We start from the raw sequence: 6,000 nt of genomic DNA, 5'->3' as shown, positions 1-6,000 counted from the left end.
TGAGACGCTGCCTAATCAAATCCACCTGTAGTTCCATATCTCGAACTAACTCAGGACCAATAGCAACTCTATCCTCTATGCGATCCCAACTCAAGGGTGTCCTGCAAGGCCTGCCGTATAATGCCTGGTAGGGTGGCATTCCCAAAGAAGTGTGATGCCCATTGTTATAGGCAAACTCCACTAAGGGAAGATACTCCTCCCACCGGGTCTGATGATCCATGACGTACATACGAAGCATATCCTCTAACACCTGATTGACTCTCTCTGTCTGACCATCTGTCTCCGGGTGATACGCTGTACTGAAATTGAGCTTTGTGCCCATAGCTGCCTGTAATGACTTCCAAAAGGTAGAAGTGAAAAGAGAATCCCTGTCAGAAATAATCTTGCGGGGTATGCCATGTAGTCTAACAATATCTCGCAAGAACACCTGTGCTACTGTAGGAGCTGTGAATGTAGTACGGACTGGTGAAAAGTGAGCTACTTTGGTCAACTTGTCAACTGTCACCAAGATAGCATCATGGCGACGAGAAGACATAGGGAGACCAATGATGAAATCCATGGATATAGTATCCCACTTCCACTCTGGTATAGCATGAGACTGAAGCAACCCACCTGGATGGCGGTGCTCCGCCTTTACCCTCTGACACTCGAGACACCGAGCTACTATCTCAGCAATGAGCTGCCGCATTCCCGGCCAATGATACAACTGCCTCAAGTCTGCATGCAACTTCTTAACCCCGGGATGCGCTGCATAAGGAGCTCTATGAGCTTCCGAGACAATGAACTCTCGCAACCCTCCGGAGGAAGGTACATAAATGCGCCCTCTATGGCGTAATAGTCCATCGGACTCCAAAGAATAATCCACATATTTCCCTTCTAGAGTGACCTGAGAACGTAATACCTGACAAACCTCTGCATACCATCCATCCTCAGATAAGTGCCGAAGTATACGGTCCCTCAAGTCTGTGCCCATGGATATGGTGCAAACCTCATGACGTCTCCTACTCAAGGCATCTGCAACTACATTTTCCTTTCCCTTGATGTAGTGAACGTCAAAATCATATTCGCACAAAAACTCCATCCATCTCCTCTGACGTGCATTAAGGTTCGGCTGAGTGAAGATATACTGAAGACTCTGGTGATCTGAATGCAACTCAAAGTGATGTCCTAAAAGGAAGTGTCTCCACCTCACAAGTGCATGCACTACTGCAGCGAGCTCAAGGTCGTGAGTGGGATAATTAAGTTCATGAGTCTTAAGTTTCCTAGACTCAAAAGCTATGGCCCTACCACCTTGCATAAGAACTGCCCCTAAACCCTCTAAGGAAGCATCGGTACAAACCATGAAATCAGCTGAAGGATCTGGCACAACAAGGATAGGAACGCTAGTAAGTGCCTTCTTGAGTTCCTGAAAGGCCTTCTCGCACTTCCCTGTCCACTCGAATTTCTTCCCTTTACGCTGAAGAGAGGTAATAGGGTGTGCGACTCTGGAGAACCCTTCGACAAAACGTCGGTAATATCCTGCTAAACCCATAAAACTCCTGACCTCTGTCACACTGGTAGGCGCTGGCCAATCCATAATAGCCCTAATCTTTGATGGGTCAACTGAGATCCCATCACCGGAAATAACGTGTCCAAGGTACTTGACCTCAGATCGAAAGAAAGCACACTTCGCTAGGCTGCCAAACAACTGGTTATCTCGCAAACACTGCAATACCTGTTTCAGGTGCTCCTCATGCTCCTTCTCATTCCGAGAATATATCAATATATCATCGAGGAACACAACAACAAAACGGTCCAGAAAGGTACGGAACACCCCATTCATGAGACTCATAAAAACTGCTGGGGCATTCATAAGTCCAAAGGGGACTACGGTAAACTCATAGTGACCATATCTAGTGCGAAAAGCGGTCTTGTGGATATCACTTTCCACTATTCTCAACTGATGGTATCCTGACTTCAGATCTATTTTGGAAAAGACTTTGGCACCCTGAAGCTGGTCAAATAAATCATCAATTCTAGGCAAAGGATATCGGTTCTTGATGGTTACTTTATTTAGCTGCCGATAATCCATACACAATCGGAGAGATCCATCCTTCTTCTTAACGAAGATAACTGGTGCACCCCACGGGGATACGCTAGGACGGATATGACCCTTCTCAAGAAGTTCCTCAAGCTGAATTTTAAGTTCATTAAGCTCATTTGTGGTCATTCTATAAGGTGCTCTGGAAACTGGCTCGGCTCCTGGTACAAGGTCTATATGAAAATCAATCTCTCTGCGGGGAGGCATTCTCGGTAACTCTGAAGGAAATACATCTGAGTATCCCTGAAGGATAGGATGGTCATCGAGCGATGTTTCCTTTTCCTCCTCTTCTCCTCTGTCACTGATAGTGATAGCAAAAAGCTGACATCCCTTCCGCATGCTCCGCTTGAGCTGCATTGCGGAGATCATCCGAAGAGACACGGGCCTCTGAATCCCGGTGATAACTATGGGCGAACCATGATCATCCTCACACTCGATCTTTTTCAGGCGGCAATCCATCTTGGCTCTGTGGGCATAAAGCCAATCCATGCCAAGTACGATTCCATAAGATCCAAGTGGAGTCACTCTAAGGTCTACTACAGTGGTGGTCTTGCCAATCTGCAACTGACATGCCCTAACTTTTGATTCCACTGACACTCTAGCCCCTGAGGCTAATTCCACTTCCCAACTGACACCCTGCCTAGTTGCCACTAGCCCGCAACGCTCCACAACCAATGGAGATATAAAGGAGTCAGTAGCTCCTGAATCAAACAAAATAGATACATTGTTACCTCTGATTATACCTGAAGATTCGATAACCGTGGCTTGATGATCGGCCTGGCGGTTGTCAACCGCTGCAAAAACTCTATGGGACCTGCCCATATCACCAACTGTCGGCTCTGAAGCGGCCATCCGCTGACTCCCTGCTACTTGTCCCTGAGGGCAATCCCTCGCCAAGTGCCCCATGGCTCCACAAGTAAAGCAAGCACCCCGTGCCTGGAACTGGGCACCCTGAGGCCTAGAAAATCCCTGACCTCCTGTCCTACTGGATCCGCTGTACCCACCCCTGGAGGACTGCTGAGTCCCCGCCGGCTGTGTGTACTGCCCCTGTGCTCTCTGATCACGTTTCTGTCCCTGAGTCTGCCATTGCTTGGGCTTGGAGCCCTGCGGATACTATGGAGGCTTCTGCCTCTGGTTCTGTGGTGTCTGTTGTGGAGGAGGGGGTTTGGAGAACCCCTGAGAATTTCGGTTGTTCCCCTTCCAATGTGGTTTCTGGAATCCATAAGTCTGAGGTGCGGGATTTCGGTTCTGATACCGATCCCTATTGTCCTGTGGTCTAACCTGAATTTCCTCGGCAATCAGTGCCTTCTCTACAGCAACCCGAAGGCTCTCTGGAGCGGACATCCTAACAGGCCCGGCTATACCGGCATTCAATCCCCTGATGAAGCGGTTTACAAGAAGTTTCTCATCCTTTAGATAATCTACATATGGCAACAACTCAAAGAATTTACTCTCATACTGGGTTACTGACAAGCCTTTTTGTTGGAGATCATGAAATTCGTCTATACGACGCTGCCTGAAGTGCTCTGATAGGTACCTCTCACGGAACCTCTCGGTGAAAATCTCCCAAGTGAGTGTATCAGGTGCTAATCCGCATTTGTACTCTTCCTGTCTCCACCAGGTGGAGGCTGTTCCTCTCAGAAGATGAACTGCAACACGTGCTTTCAAGTTGCTCTCATAAGAACGCAACGCAAAGCACCTCTCAAGACTCAGAAGCCATGCCTCGGCCTCTACTCCATCTGTAGAACCTCCGAAGGATGGTGGTTGGAGGCGCATGACCTCCCTGATGAGATCCCCTGGATCTCGACGACCTCTCTCAAAATAGACTGGCTCCACCGCAGGAGGTGGTCCTGGCATATGCACTGACTCTGGCTCATTACCACCCTGGCTCTCTACAGGAATCGGAGCTGGGCTCCTGCTCTGTTCTCTATCAATAGATCTATGACTCCTAGAGTCATGACTCCTAGCCGGAGGGTTCTCTGCAGGAATCCTTTCCTGAACAATGCCAATAAGATTCTGAATGGCTGCTAGAAGGTCACGGTTAGGTTCATTTGGCTGTTCGGGAGGTGCTCCTGGGTTCTCCTCTGGAACCGATGCCTCCCTCTCTTCCTCATCGCGAGCTAGGCGCTCACGTCTAGGACCCCGCCCGCGCTTGCGAGCTTGTCGCGTCAACGGAGGCATCCTAAGAGGAAATAAGACAAAACAATTAATTTATTTCTTTTAGAATTAAATTTATTTAAATGCAAAATTCCTTTTAACAAAATAATTTTTTTAAATATTCTAAGGCGAAACGTAAGTGAGTAAGGCTCCTAGTGTGGAAACCCTGCTCTGATACCAAAATGTCATGCCCAAAATTTAGGGCAAAAACGGAACAAATTTTTTTTTTTAAAAGCAACTGATTTAATTAACAAGCACACTCTTGCGACAAGCGTTAACGAAAATTCCATTAATAAATTCGAGCTCATTCTGAAACGAACGAAGCATCGACAATCGGTTATATTCTAATCGCGGAATAACCTACTGGTTTAAATTTTATCTCCAAAAGATATTTAATTAATAGTTTTATTAAATTATTCATACTAAAAGTATTAGGAGAGATATTTTAATTTATCCTCCAATATGACTTTATAGTTTTTTTTTAATTCTTTTATATTTCTCTTAATAATTTAACCAAAGTTAAAATCGGGATTAATTAAATATATACATATATACATAATTGATTATGCATATATTTATATACTTAAAATTTAATTACTTATACAAAAATGCTCAAATTCATACATTTACATACATATATATAATTTCCATATGTATTTATGGAAACATATATATATGTATATTTACTAAACTGGTAAATATGTTAATAATTATTTTAATTAACTGCCCTAACCTCCACTCGGTTAGGGTTTTAAACCCTTTATATTATTATATATTTTTTTTTAAACTGTTAAACTTCATGGCCGGGCCGAAGCCCTTGGCGACCATGAATCCCATTAATATTTTAATGCAGGTCACGGGGGAGAAAAACGGATCCGGCCGCGTGCGCGCCACTGTGTGAGCGCACAGTGGGCGCCGCGGCTCCACTGTGTGCCCACACAGTGGGCGCCGCTGGCGGCACCACTGTGTGGCCACACAGTGGCGGCCGCGGCCGTCCACTGTGTGCCCACACAGTGGAAGCCGCAAGCGGCTCCACTGTGCGTGCACACAGTGGGCGCCGCGCGGACGTCCACTGTGCGTACGCACAGAGGAGCCCGCGGGACCCTAAACTTCGTTTTAGATTTTTTTTTTTTAAATTAAATTTTTTTTTTTAAATAAATACATAATAATATTTATATGTATATATATATATATATAAATATATATATATTTATATATATATATATATATATATATTTATAAATAACTTAAATAAGCATAGTAAAAATAAAAAAAGAAATTTATTTCAATATAAATTTATATAAGGTTTTTTTCTGAAGAGAATTTTACATACAAAATTCTAAACTAATATAATAAAGAAAAAGATAACATTAAGTTTAATCAAAAATAGAAATATATATTTATATATATATATATATATATATATATATATATATATATATATATATATATATATATAAATTCATTTATAAAGCTAGCTTTTAGATCAATGTTAACAAAAATACAATTCAAAGTATTTTATAAAGCTACATTATACTTTTTCTGGAAATAAAGAAATCCATTTATATATTCTTTTTTTTTTAAAATAGAATATTCACTTAAAACAACTTTTTTTTTTTATAAAAAAAAATACATAGAAATCTTTCAACAACAATAATCTTTTATTTGCCACAAGTGAAAATATAATTAATGTCAAAATGAAAAAAACAAATCTTTTATTTCTTTCCATAATACAAGAAGCTTTTTGCATGCAACACAATTTA

Source organism: Cryptomeria japonica, chromosome 5 (assembly GCF_030272615.1).
Source record: "Cryptomeria japonica chromosome 5, Sugi_1.0, whole genome shotgun sequence".
In the NCBI taxonomy this organism is placed as follows: Eukaryota; Viridiplantae; Streptophyta; class Pinopsida; order Cupressales; family Cupressaceae; genus Cryptomeria; species Cryptomeria japonica.
The sequence above is the reverse complement of the archived record's forward strand: the minus strand, read 5'-3'. Positions refer to the sequence as shown.